Raw genomic sequence first — 14,402 nt, forward strand, 5'->3', positions numbered from 1 at the left:
TTTTTACGTAATACAAATTTATATTTAATCTGACTAGAAATTTCGGGATAAAAATATTTCAGAGCCAATCAAAATGTGGGAAATTTTATTGAACTCTGTCTTCAACGGTTGGTTGAAATTATTAATCATTGTCCTAGCTAGAAAATGGGTTGTACTTTTAACAAACTGTAAATGGGCTGTTGTAAATTCCATTAGAATTCCAAAATGGGTTGTACATTCTTACAAAACGCAAATGGGCTATAAGTTCTCTGCCACACACTTGTGGGCCTACTAAGTGACGCGTCCCCTAAAAAAATAAGTTGACGCGTATGCAAGGCTTTGCCAACTTATTATAGTCAACACACGGTTCTAGCAGCAGTGGCCGTTGGATGTCTATCCAACGGATGTCGTGCTTCTTCTTCAATCTCGGATATTCTTAGCTTCGGCCGCACAAAAAATGATTCCTCCCCCTGACATCTGGGGCGCACCGTTTCGGAGGCTGACCTGTGGGCCTACTAAGTTGGAGCGTACCAAGGGCTTTGTCAACTTAGTCAATAATAAACGTTTCTAGCTTCAGTGACCGTACGATGTCCATCCAACGGCCGTAGTGCTTCTTCAACCTCTGGTCTTCTTGGTCCAGCCGCCCAAAGCAGCGCCGGTCGTGCCACCTGCTCCTGCCTCCCGTAGCTGGCTGTGCTGCCGCGGAGGCCTCACCGCCCCCTTACTACTCCCACCGCTGGCCAGGCCATCCCTCCACTCACCCACACCCCCAGTTATTCTGCGGCGACGGCAGCCTCACACCGCAGCCGAACCAGTGAACCCTCGTACTCCTCTCCGCGCAGGCTTCCACTGCTGTGTCTTCCCAGGCTCCGCGTCATCCCCTTCCTAGGCCTCGCCACCGTCCACACCACCGCCCTGGTGCTCTCGACACGGCGTGGTCAACGTGGTCAACGACCGACTTCCATCGGAAGAGTACTGTAAGTGGAGAGGCTGACAGCTGGGTCCAGGCAGCCGCAAGGAAGTGCCTCCTTATTACGCACAAAATAATTATTCCTCCACCTTATAGCAGGGACCCACCGGACGGGCCACCTTATTTCACGAAAAAAACGTTTCCCCCCTAACTGCTCGGACCCACCAGACGGGCCAGCGTATTTCGCAAAAAAAAAACGTTCCCCCCACTGTCAGCTCGGACCCATTGGAAGTGCCTCCTTATTACGCACAAAAAAAATGAATACTCCCCCTGCTAGCTGGGACCCACCATGGTGGGAGGCTGACTTGTGGGCCTACAAAGTTGATTGGGATGGGGGCCTTTGTCAACTTTAGTCAATATGAACGATTCTAGCTCCAGTGACCGTACGATGTCCACCCAACGACGGTAGTGCTTCTTCAACCTCTGGTCTTCTTGCTCCAGCCGCCCAAAGCAGCGCCGGTCGTGCCGCATGCTCCTGCCTCCCGTGGCCGGCTGTGCTGTCGTGGAGGCCTCACCGCCCCCTACTATTCCCACCGCTGGCCAGGCCCTGCGGCGACGGCAGCCTCACACCGCTGCCGAACCAGTGAACCCTCGTACTCCTCTCCGCGCGGGCTTCCACTGCCGCGTCTTCCCCGGCTCCCCATCGTCCCCTTCCTAGGCCTCACCGTCGTCCACCGCCCTGGTGCTCTCGGCGCGGCGTGGTCAACGTGGTCAAGGAATGACTTCCATCGGACGTGGACTACACGTGGAGAGGCTGACAGCTGGGTCCACGGCCGCAGCAAGGAAGTGACTCCTTACTACGTGCAAAATAATTATTCCTCCACCTGATAGCGGGGACCCACCGGATGGGCCACCGTATTTCGTGAAAAAAATGTTTCCTCCCTGACTGCTGGGACCCACCAGCTACACCTTCGCACGCAAGGAAGCGTGTCTGAGCAAAAAAAAGCAAAACGATTCACCCCCTGACTGCTGGGACCCACCAGCTACATCTTCGCACGCAAGGAAGTGCCTGACAGTCGGGACCCACCTGGTCGAAGCGTACATAGCGTTGTCATTCTAGTCGCGAACGTGTACGTACATATATACTGGTCGATGTAGAGGCGCGCACGTAGCATGTACACGTACGTACATCGGTCAGGGTGCAAGAAAGAAAATACGGCCATGTATGTGTACATACGGGCGGGGTCTCGAACGCCTACTCGCGCATACGTACGGCGAGGGCTCGTGTACATGGCTGGGTCGGAACGAAGAAACAGTGTCGTCGTCGTGTTCATGGGGAGGCAACGGAATGCGTCGTGTTCATGGGGAGGCAACGGAATGCGTCATGTTCATGGGGAGGCAACGGAATGCGTCGTGTTCATCGGGAGGGCTTGGACGGAACAGGTGATGGAAACGAGGCCTGGTGTACCGCAGAACGGAGGAAACGGCCTTGTGTTCAACCGGCCACGTTCGAAACGGGATCCTGTTCATCGGGAGGGGTATGGCGTACCGCAAAACAGAGGAAACGGACCTCCTACGGTCGAAACGGGGGTCCTGTTGATCGGGAGGGGTGTGGCGTACCGCAAAATGGAGGAAACGGACCTCCTACGGTCGAAACGGGGGTCCTGTTGATCGGGAGGGGTGTGGCGTACCGCAAAACGGAGGAAACGGACTTGTGTTGGAGCGCTACGGTCGAAACGGGGGTCCTGTTCATCGGGAGGGATGTGGCGTACCGCAAAACGGGACTCCACGGGATACTGTTCATCTCCACCGTCGACCTGGCCCAGCCTCCACGGGCTCCTGTTCATCCAGCCTCCACCACACGCTACTCCACCGGCTACTGTTCAACCACCCCTCCACTGTCTACTGTTCATCCAGCCCTCCACACCACGGGGTCCTGTTCAACCACCCCTCCACAGGCACCCCTCCACCGTCTACTGTTCATCCAACCCTCCACACCACGGGGTCCTGTTCAACCACCCCTCCACGGGCACCCCTCCACCATCTACTTTTCATCGAGTCCTCCACCACACCACGGGGTCCTGTTCATCCAGAGGCAACGCTACCGCTCACTGTTCATCCAACCCCCCCCCCCCCGCAACGCTCACTGTTCATCCCAGAGGCAGCATCGATCGGCTTCAGTTAGCAGCAGTGGCGAAGGAATCGCTCGATTGGGTTCAGTTAACATCCATCGATCGATCGCTCGGGTTCAGTAACGCGTAGCCTGCAGTGCAATCGCTCGGGTTCAGTTAGAGCCCAACGCCTCGCTCGGGTTTAGTTAGAGCCAACGCCTCGCACACACGCGCGTACGTGTACGAGAGAAACGTGCATCGCTCGGCCCCCGACCTCCCACCGTAACCGGGAACTCCCCGAAATTTTCCTCCCCCTCGCTTCTATCATGGTTTTTTCCGTCATGGACGGCCCAAAGAATGTCATGCAGCTGCGTCTCCGGCCCGGCCAGGACGAAAAGCCCATTTCCTGCCATGATTTTTTGTCATAGAAGTAGGAGCCCACCACATCTATGATGATACCGGGTTTTGTCACAATTATCGTCATTGAAGTGTCATATGTATGACAGAAAAAAAATTCGTTCGGCCCAAAATGTCACGGATGTGTCTTTTTTTTGTAGTGTCGCAACTCTCAGACACTACCACTTGATGTCTCACATGTCATGTGGAATGAGCTTCGGTTTGCGGTATACAACCACAAGGTCCCCATCTATGGACCTTATCTGTTTCAGTTGATCTCAGCAACTTGGGAGCAGCTCTACCCTCAGGATGATTTTGAGGCCCCTAGTTGGATCCGGCATGAGCCCATCAACCTCCGTATCAAGACTCAGTGGGCCAACACTACCTCTCGTGTTGATGCCGCGGCTAACATGGACGGTGCAGATGAGCATGAGGAGGAGGCAGCAGACGAGGACAGCTCTGAGGGTTACACCCCTCCCACTTCTGAGCCATCTTGGGCTAAGCGATTGAAGAACAAGATGAAGATGTTGTTCTGTACTCGCTGCCGTGACAAGCGGATTTTCAGGAACTTCGGCGAGAACATCTCCAGCGGGTCAGAGGAGGACGTCACCCCAGAGGCAGAATGGATCGCCAAGCAGGGTTATCACTGGTCAGAGTCTGAGGAAGAGTCCATCCCAGCTGCCGAGTCTGACGGGGAGCGTGCGAGTGACTACTCAGCTTGAGCCACCCCTTCTGTTGTAGGTGTCCTCTCTGCCTTTTTGGCGTCTCGATGCCAAAGGGGGAGAGAATGTAGGATTTGCGAGTTGTGTCGTGTTTGGGTCAGTTGAACTTCGTTTATGTCGTTTGCTTTGGTTTGCTTTGGTTTTGTGCTTGTGAGTCCTTCTATCATATGGTGTAAGACATATGCACTATATCGTAGCGTAGTGAGCTTATTCTATCTTGTGCTTATTTCATTATGCTCTTTCCTATCTTGCTTAGTTTTAGCCCTATTGCAAGATATGCCATGTCTATAAAATATAGGGGGAGTGTTGATCCTAGTATGTGTGCCGTGCAGTCCAAAGCACTCATCAAGATAGCACACATCTAGGGGGAGCCCGTCTATATTTTAGAGACTTGGGGTTTGCCCTTGCACTTTGCATTATACTCTTGTGAAAATCCCGTGTTGTCATCAATCCACCAAAAAGGGGAGATTGTAAGGGCATTTTATCCCTTAGTTGGTTTTGGTGATTGATGACAATACTTTTGCGGACTAATCATGTGCATCGAATATTTCAGATATATATTGACTAAGGGACAAGATGATTGGGTTCCCCTCGAAGGCTATGGAAGATGACGTTTCTCTTCGTTTCTTTTCGGTGGTATTGAGTCGTAGCGAAGCCGTACTATTAAGAGGGGGTCCGCGTTGGAAAGGGTGGGCGGATTCATCACTTACACATCTTCCTATGTTCCTCCTTCTCTTCTAGCCTTTGGAGCATCCCATGTTCTCCTTGTCTTTGCAAATATTGCTCGTGCTTGCTGAATTAGGGCGTGCGGTAGTACTGCTCCTTAGAGCGGTAGTACCGCAGGCCCTTGCGGTAGTACCGTCCTCCGGTGCGGTAGTACCGCAAGTGCCCATGGTAGTATCGCTTCCTGGCAAGCGGTAGTACTATGGCCGGAGTCCAGATATTGTCACCCTCTCCCTAGTGGATGACACCCATCACGGTAGTACCGCGCACTGGCACGGTAGTACCGTGGTATCTGGCTTAGTTCCGCAAGTATGCGGCATTAAGGGGCGGATGAATTTTTTTCATCCGCGCCTAGCGCGGTAGTACCGCTGCTGGCTTACGGCACTACCGTATCGGGTTTTTGCATCGACTCCAACTCAGCGGAAGTAGCCACAGATGTAATTTATTATATCCGTGCCTTCCCACATCTGGTCAGTCCCAGCCTTGCGGTAGTACCGCGCCAGCAGTACTACCGCCCTCTGCCGTAGTACAGTTTGGGCTGGCCAGGTCTCTGCTGCATGGGCGGTAGTACCGCGGTGCCCTGCGGTAGTACCGCGCCTCTGGTACGGTAGTACCGCGTTGCGCAGGCTGAGTTGGTGGATAATGGTTGGATTTGTTCTTCTACTATATAAGGGGTGTCTTCTCCCTCTTGTTGACTACCTCTTCCACCTCTAAGCTCAATTAATGCTCTAAGCTCCATTTTCGCCCGATCTCTCTCCCTAGCCAATCAAACTTGTTGATTTGCTCGGGATTGGTTGAGAAGGCCCCAATCTACACTTCCACCAAGAGAAATTTGAATCCCCACCAATCCCTAGCGGATCTTGTTACTCTTGGGTGTTTGAGCACCCTAGACGGTTGAGGTCACCACGGAGCCATAGTCCATTATGGTGAAGCTTCATGGTGTTGTTGGGAGCCTCCGATTAAGTTGTGGAGATAGCCCCAACCTTGTTTGTAAAGGTGCGGTCGCCGCCTCCAAGGGCACCAATAGTGGAATCACGGCATCTCACATTGTGTGAGGGCGTGAGGAGAATACGGTGGCCCTAGTGGCTTTTTGGGGAGCATTGTGCCTCCACACCGCTCTAACGGAGACATACTTCCCTTCAAAAGGAAGGAACTTCGGTAACGCATCCTTGTCTTCACCGGGTTCACTCTTGGTTATCTCTCACCCTTACTTGTGCAAGCTTATTAGCGTTACTTCTCTTGCTTGCTTGTGTGTTCGTTGTTGTTGCATCATATAGGTTGCTCACCTAGTTGCACATCTAGACAACCTAATTTGATGCAAAGTTTAATTTGGTAAAGAAAAGCTAAAAAATTGTTAGTTTCCTATTCACCCCCCTCTAGTCAACCATATCGATCCTTTCAACATTAAGGAGGAATTTGAGCAATATGTCCACAATGCCGGTCTCGGTCCCTACCTATCAGCAAGGGGAGATATTTTGTTCTTGAGAGCGAGGCGCGAGCTCACAACACAGCAGTGGTGGTAGCTCGGCAGGCCGAGGCATCCGCACCAAGAGCCTCTGTGAGCTACCACACCGACTACTACCCTCCAGGCTACTGATTGATTACCAACTTAGGCCAAAAGCCTAAGCTTGGGGGAGTACCTGTTCTCACCGACTTTATATTCATGTTCACATATCATTCCATTTGTCAGTGTTCACACCTTTTCATTGTATCATCCATGCTTAGAGTTATTTTTCTTGCTTTCTTATTGTGTGTTTGGAAAACTTTAGAAAAAAATTTGTTGTAGCTAGTTTACTTTCTATGCATGCTTAGTAGTAATACTAATAAGAAAATCCAAAAAGATTTCCTTGTTCTTCTTTTTCTTGTTGGGAGCTTTCCCGTGTAAATAGTTTTCTCGTTTTTGCTTATTATTTGCTTGTTGAAGAAAAAAAACAAAAACTCCAAAAATATTTCAGTGTCTTTCTCTGAAATTCTTTTCTTTTATTCGAGTTGTACCGAGGAGAAGACCACGATGAAAATGTTGAGTTGCTCCCATATGAATAACTGTTGAACTAATAAGAGCCCATTTTACCTTGTCTTCTCCTGTTGAATAAAATGTTTTGCAGATTCCAGCTTAGTCCATGGCACTCTTGCACTATTATTATTTTCATATCATTTGGTCATGCAAGTGAAAGGCAATAATGACGATATTCGATGAGCTGGCCGTGGCAAAGAGAAACTGGTATGAACTCGACTTGTCTTGCCTGTGTAAATATGTTTAACCTAGTGCCCGTGATTCAGCCCATTATGATTAAACATGTTTGCAATGACAATTAGAGATTATAGTTTGTCATACCATGCATAAGTAGCTGGGAGTTAATAATGATTTATCTTGGATATCAGCATAGCGTTAAATTGATTGTGATGTAGTATGATGATATGGTATCCTCCTCTGAGTGTTCAAGTGGCTTGACTTGGTACATGTTCATGCATGTAGTTGAATGAAAACCAACATAGCCTCTATAATGTTTATGTTCATGGTGTTCATATCCTACTCATGCTAGTGTCCAATGTTACTTATGCATAATGCCTGGTTATGATCGTTGTTGTTCTCTAGCTGGCCGCTTCCCAATCTTAAAATTGCTAGCCTTCGCCTGTACTAAGTGGGGATTCTGATTGTACATCAAAAACCTTGAACCCAAAGTTATTCCATATGAGTCCACCATACCTACCTATATACGGTATTACCCTGCCGTCCTAAGTAAATTTGCATGTGCCACCTCTAAAAACTTCTAAAAAAATTATCCATTTTGTGTGCCTGGATCATTCATGGAATGACAGGAGGTGGTCGATATCTTCCGTGCTAAGCATGCTATCCTCAGGTCGAGTGTTTATTCACTCGCCATCACACGAGGAAATGGGTGGTAATAGGGTTGCCCCGTCCCAAACTGCAAAATACAAAAAGAGTTCATCTCTTACATAATCAAACAATAAATCCCAATGGAGTCAAAACCTTTACTCTCCGCTTGGGAACCCACACTAGCGTGCTTAGCATGGAAGATGTTGATAACTGATGGTCGTGAAGTGAATAAGAAGGGTGCATGTCTCAAAATATCATTTATCTTTGTTTTAAAAACTGAGCTCTGGCACCTCTGCAAATCAATGCTTCCCTCTGTGAAGGGACTTTATATTTACTTTTATGTTGTGTCATCACCTTCCATAAACAAGCGCCAGAAACTAAGTAGAGCACAGCGGTCATGATCTATGCATTGTGTATAGCTAATGTTGGGTGCATCATGACTGGATCATTTCTACCATGAATTACAATGTTTAGTCGCTGCTTGAACTTCGGAGGTGCTCTGCATTTATGTTTTGCGGTCTCAGAAAGGGCTAGCGAGATACCATTATTGTCATATTATATCATGGTTGTTTTGACAACGTGTTACTGTTTGAGATATCTTATTATTGCTCGCTAGATGATTATGTCATTGATATGAATCATTATAATCTTTAAGAGTTATTGTTGACATGGTTAGTTATAATGTTGGCTGAAAACCTGGGTGCAGTTTAAGCTTATTTATGCAAACAAGAGCAAAAGAGTTCGTAAAAGTTTTTCTTTCTCACTTTCAGTTTATCAACTGAATTGCTTGAGGACAAGCAAAGGTTTAAGCTTGGGGGAGTTGATACGTCTCCAATGTATCTACTTTTTCTCACGCCTTTCCTCTTGTTTTGGACTCTAATTTGCATGATTTGAATGAAACTAACCCCGGACTGATGTTGTTTTCAGTAGAACTACCATGGTGTTGTTTTTGTGCAGAAATAAAAGTTCTCGGAATGGAACGAAACTTTTTGAGGATTTTTTATACCAATAATAAGAATTTCTGGAGCCAAGACCCACCGAAGAGGGGCCCCTCGGTGGGCACAACCCACCAGGGCGCGCCCCCCTCTCCTGGCGTGCCCAGGTGGGTTGTACCCACCTGGTGGCCCCGCTGATGACCCCCTGATACTATTAATTCACATATTTCTAGAAAAAAATTAGGGAGAAAGAATTATTGCGATCCACGAGACGAAGCCGCCGCCAAGCCCTGTTCTTCCTCGAGAGGGCAAATTTGGAGTCCGTTTGGGGCCTCCAGAGAGGGGGATCTTCGTTCTTCGTCATCACCAACCCTTCTCCATCGCCAATTCCATGATGCTCCCCACCGGGAGTGAGTAATTCCTTCATAGGCTCACTGGTCGGTGAGGAGTTGGATGAGATTCATCATGTAATCGAGTTAGTTTTGTTAGGGCTTGATACCTAGTATCCACTATATTCTTAGATTGACGTTGCTATGACTTTGCTATGCTTAATGCTTGTCACTTTGGGCCTGGGTGCCATGATTTCAGATCTGAACCATTTATGAATTCATCATTATATCCATGTTCTAGATCCGATCTTGCAAGTTATAGTTACCTACTACAGTTATGATCCGGCAACCCCGGAGTGACAACAACCGGGCCCACTCCCGATGATGACCATAGTTTGAGGAGTTCATGTATTCACTATGTGTTAATGCTTTGTTTTGGTTCTCTATTAAAAGGAGGCCTTAATATCCCTTAGTTTCCAATACGGACCCCGCTTGCACGGGAGGGTAGGACAAAAGATGTCATGCAAGTTCTTTTAATAAAGCACGTATGACTATTTACGGAATACATGCCTACATTATATCGATGAACTGGAGCTAGTGTCGTATCGCCCTAGGTTATAACTGTCTCATGATGAATATCATCCAACAAGTCACCGATCCAATGCCTACAAATTTATCCTTATTGTTTCTGCTAAGGTACTACTGCTATCATCACTGTTACACTTGCTACAAATTACTGCTATCACTGTTACTATTACCATTGCTACTGTCGCTACTATCAAAACTATCAAACTACTTTGCTACTGATCATATTGCTGCAGATAATTAATCTCTAGGTGTGGTTGAATTGACAACTTAGCTGCTAATACCTTCAAATATTCTTTGGCTCCCGTTGTGTCGAATCTATAAATTTGGGTTGAATACTCTACCCTCGAAAACTGTTGCGATCCCCTATACTTGTGGGTTATCAGACGTCCCTTCCACCCATCTAGCCTAGATCAAATTCGACCGAGGATGAATTGAAGGTGGACTATCCGAACCCTAGCTAAAGTAAGAGGGAGCCCTATATCTATGAGGGAAAGCAATGGTTGTGCCCCCCAAAACATACAAGACTTCGGGCATGTTGACTTCATCTTAGTGAATTTGAGCCACCGAGGATTTGCTAGGGTTATGTCTAAGCCGAGTGGCATTTCAAAAGTCATCGAGCTAAGCCTGATTTCACTGCCTTGTAGTGGGGAAAGCATTCCCAGCTTTGCCGCATACTCTAGGAGGCGATGTAGGGGATCGATGGCTAGGATGAACAACAGAGGGGATAGAGGATCCCCTAATCTAAGTCCACGTCGATGAGCGATCTCAGGCCCATGAGAGCCATTTAGGAGGAAAGACGATGAAGAGGAGACAAGAAGCAGTGTGATCCAATATCTCCACCTAGGGCTAAAACCAAGCTTTGGCAGCAACTCTAAAAGGTACTCCCAGGAGACGTTGTCGAAGGCCTTAGCTATGTCTAACTTTTGAAGGAGTGCCGACGTTTTCTTCTATAGTTTTGCACATGTAGAAAACTACCTTGGATGCATTTGGAGATGATCTGGTTTATGGCAGAAGAAAGCCGTATTGGTAGCACCTTTGTGATCAGTTTGGCTACAGAGTGCACCAGGCCGATGGGGCGAAAGTCAGTCATGGATGGCACTCCATCCTTATTTGGCAGCAGAGCAACGAGTGCCATGTTTTGAGGTTCGAAATCTCCACCAGCAAGGCAACAAGCCGATGAAATTGATCAAAATCAGCCAGGATATCATGCTTTATTAGTGGCGAACATACTCTGAAGAAAATGCCAGTGAAACCATCGGGCCAGGTGCCTTTTCAGTGAGTGACATCTTGATTGCTTCCCAAATTTCTTATTAAGTGAAGGGATTGTCCAAACCCCCACTATGCACTGAAGGAAGCTGAAGTTCTTGCTAGTCTATCCTCTGTTGTAAGCACCGCGGTGAAATTCTTTCTCCATCGCAGAAACAGTGCGCCCAAACATTGTCTAGCATGACAACATCAGTTCAAATGCATATGGTTACAGGCTTATTTTTCAGTGTGTGAAGTGGCCACTCCATCCTCTGTTGTAAGCACCACGGTGAAATTCTTTCTCCATCGCGGAAACAGTGCGCCCAGCTACAAAAGCAGGGGCTCCTTCTTGGTTTTGGGTGGGTCTGGGGTGTTGGAGTCCTACATGGCTGGTGTCCGGACTCCTGCAAAGCCCCTAGTTTGCTTCCGGTTTGCAGAAAAATGGTGGTCCAAACTTCTCTAATATGGGACAGTGTTGGATGCCTTGCGGTGTGCGGACAGCTGCGTCCGGACGGATACAGGCGGTTTGGGGGTCAGTGTTGGAGATGCCCTAAACTATCGACTCAATGAATGAAATCTCCCTATTAAAAAAATGAGCAAGTTTTCAATGATGAACATAGATGTATTACAATAGTTTTGTATTCTCTTGTCAGCATGGTTGTATAATATATAGTTCACTGGATGGAATTTCCAGATTCAACAAAAAAGAAGCAGCTTTGAACTGATGTTGTCATGCTAGAGCATGGTTGTATAATATATAATTCACTGGATGGAATTTCCAGATTCAACAAAAAAGAAGCAGCTTCGAACTGATGACTGTATAATAAATTAATAATTCATAGAGTTATTTATTTCCCTCTAGTTGATATCACTGTGTGCTCATATCCTCAGTAAGCACAACTATGTTGTTCTGTTTTGCAACAGCTATCCATGTTAAGTGCCTTGATTGCGTTGTTATATGCTCTGTTGGTGGTGGTTAGTTTCTTCGTGATGCAGGAAGCCTTTTACAATTTAGAGGTTATAGTTCAGAATTTTGATAGACGTGCTAATGGTTCAGGTTTGCAAATAGGTTAAGAGTGGCCTATTGATGATCTTGGACAGACAGATAGGTTTGTGGGGAGAGGAAACAAGGATAGGGTTAAGCAACATAATAGTGATTATTAGTTCATTTATGTGCTCATGGACATAAAATTATGAATTTTGAAGTTTCTGGACCTGAAAGCTTGGACCAAGTTAAGGTAATATGCCATGCGGATAACTGCAAAGTCTTGTAACCATGAACCTATACCTGGGCATATCTCGGGTCGGGCCGTACCAAAAAAGCTCGATGTTGAAAAGCTAGGACGAGCAGGAATTAAGCTTGGGGATGCTTGATATGTCTCCAACGTATCTATAATTTTTGTTTGTTCCATGCTATTTGTGACGCCCGGATAATTAGACTACAGTAGTTCCTGACTAATGATGCCACGTCACCTCTGTCGCTGTAGTTAATCTCGGGTAGTTCAAACCGATTCAAATTCAAAATTGAATTAAAGGCAAACATCAAAGATTTTCAAAGATACGAAACAAAATGTTCGGGTTGTGCCAGTTAATGCATAGATGATTATGATGAAGAATCCACATTTTTATATAATGTATAAATGCACTGAAATGATTTAAACGGTAGCAAAAACATTATTTAAATGCCTTTGGTATTTTATAAAACACTAAACTATTTTATTTTGGGTTAAAACCTTTTGTGGATGAGGGTTGTTTTGAAACGTTAATTTAGGAGCTATTGTCATATTTTACTAAGTAAAAATAAACTGGAACTAAAATCCAAACAGAATAAAAGAAAATAAATAAAAAAACAAACAAACAAGAAAATTAGAAGGAGAAGGAACCCCCCCCCCTTGCCGGGCCACGGCCCAGTTGGCCTAGTGACCAGGCCAGCCCACCCCGCGCCCCAGCCTACTTACCGCCCCGGTCCACCCGACCGAAACCCTAACCGCCCCACTCTCCTCCCGATCCCCCACTCTCCCCTCGCACTCCTCTCTCTCCCTCCCCTGCCCGATCTGGATCGGGGCAAATCCCCGATCCCATCGGCCCAACGCCGCCGTCGATTCCCGCGGCCACTACGCCGAGTCCCCCCCCCTCGCTGGGACACCCTCCCGCCTCTGCGCGAATGCCCCCGACGCCGCGAAGCTTCGTCACCAACCCGCCGGAAGCCGCGACCTTGACCCGGTGCTGCCTCGTCGTCGATCTGACGCCGCCGTCCGTCGTCACCACCACCTCGTCGCCGCCCCGTCATCATCTCCCCCCCGCATAGCTTCACCGAGCCTCGCCGCCCCGTACCCCTGCAACGTCGGTGAGGCCCCCGGCCTCTGCCTCGCCTCTTCCTCTCCCTGTACAGAACGACACCATGTCGTCCTCGCCCTCCCTGTGTTGCCGCATCGCACGCGTGACGCGCCCACGCCCCCTTCCGGTTCTGGCCGCACCCGCGCTTGTCTAGAGCTCCTTCTCGCCCGCGCGTCGTGCCACTGCCCTGCTCTGCACGCCGCCCGCTCCGCCCACTCCCCGCTGCGGCCTCGCCCGCCTGCTGCCGCTGGCCGCTTCTGCTTTGCTGCGTCCACGCGACCGCGTCGCTTGCCCGCATAGCCGTCGCCCTCCCGTTCGTCCCTCCGGTCGGCTGGCCGTGCACTGTGGCTGCCGGCCCGCCCACGCGTGCTCGGGTCATGGCAACCCCGTGCCCGCTTCGGGAACCGCTGACCAGCGCCCGCTAGGGCCCATGGCCACAGACACGTGGGCCCGCTCCTGTGTTAAAAAAAGGGAGACAACGAAAAGAATTAAAAACAAAATAAGTAAGTAAAACAAAATAATTAATTAACTTGATTAAATTAAACTAATTAAACCTATATAGTCTAATAACCTAATTAGTACAACTAATCTGTTAGGTTATAAAAACAGTGAATGACAAGGGGGCCCCACCCCTGTTGACCAGTCCAACTTTGACTGGTCAACTGTGTCCCCTTGGCCCACATGTCAGCCCCTGGGTACATTTTTGTGTACACAGGGCTGGGCACCCCTAGCAATTTGATAATTATTTTCGAATTAAAATAGTTTCAGTAAATGTTTAAAACTTTAAAAATTAATATAAAATAATCCATAACTCGGATGAAAATACTTTGTACATGAAAGTTGCTCAGAACGACGAGACGAATTCGGATGCGCAGCCCGTTCGTCCGCCACGCATCCCTAGCATAGCGAACACGCAATTTTCCCCCTCCGGTTCATCTGTCCGAAAACGCGAGACACCGGGAATACTTTCCCGGATGTTTCCCCCCCTTCGCCGGTATCACATAATACCGCGTTAGGGCATACCTAGCACCGCGTATTGCCACGTCTTGCTTTGTGTTACATTTGATTGCTCTGTTATTTATTGTGTTCCCCCTCCGTTACTTCTTTCCGGTAGACCCTGAGGCCGATGCCGGTACCCCTGTGATCGACTACTTCGACGACCCCTCTCTCTTGCCAGAGCAACCAGGCAAGCCCCCCCCCTTGATCACCAGATATCGCCTACTCTCCTCTATACTGATTGCATTAGAGTAGTGTAGCATGTTACTGCTTTCCGTTATTCCTATCCTGA

Source organism: Triticum urartu, chromosome 3A, assembly GCF_056163025.1.
Source record: "Triticum urartu cultivar PI428250 chromosome 3A, HENAU_Tu73, whole genome shotgun sequence".
In the NCBI taxonomy this organism is placed as follows: domain Eukaryota; kingdom Viridiplantae; phylum Streptophyta; class Magnoliopsida; order Poales; family Poaceae; genus Triticum; species Triticum urartu.